Raw genomic sequence first — 787 nt, forward strand, 5'->3', positions numbered from 1 at the left:
GCCTTTCTCCTGCCTGGCCTGGGACCAGAGGCAGCTGCTGTCGCCATAGGACATTGGGGCTGGGAGGAATCATGATCCAGCCAGAGAGATGTCCACATGCAGTGCACCCCCAGGTCCTCCCCACCAAAACCCAATCACGTTGACAAACGGCTTGCCTGGGGCCGCTCTCAGAATCACGCATCCCACCGTCACTAATACCTGACGTTCCCTGCAGCCAGTTCCGGGCAGGGGCGCCACGCCTTTCTAAGGCACTCCCCTCATCTCTTTTGACCCAACTGTCATGCCTCTATTTTCCTGGACCTTCTCTCCACCCATCACTCACCCCCCACAGTCATAATCTAGGCCAATAACTGCCCGCCTCCCAGGTCTCTATACCTGGGAGCAGCCTCCCACTCTATACCTGGACTAGGACAATTCTATGATGCCACCTGGCTCTAGAACGAGGTGGCCTCCCGTTCTGCGTTGTCCTCACTCCCCTCTTGACCGTCATTCCAGCCATTCCCTTGCATCTGCCCCGTCTCTCTCCATCACTGTCACCTGGCCAAGTCTCCTCCCCGCCAAGCTCAAGTCCTCGTCCACTCCACGCCTGGTCCTAGCAGCAGAACGTGGCTGGAGGAACAGAACTGGGCCGACTGGTCTCACCTGCCTAACTGGACGCGAAACAAAAGTGGCACCACTGCAATGCTACCCGTTTCCCTGGTCCACCCCCTCTCCTCCCCACTCTCAAAGGCCAGCCCCGCTTCTTATTCCACTGGCCTTTCTTGTCCTCCCAACGTCACATCTAAAT

This window comes from Pteropus vampyrus, unplaced genomic scaffold (assembly GCF_000151845.1).
Source record: "Pteropus vampyrus isolate Shadow unplaced genomic scaffold, Pvam_2.0 Scaffold144, whole genome shotgun sequence".
NCBI lineage: Eukaryota > Metazoa > Chordata > Mammalia > Chiroptera > Pteropodidae > Pteropus > Pteropus vampyrus.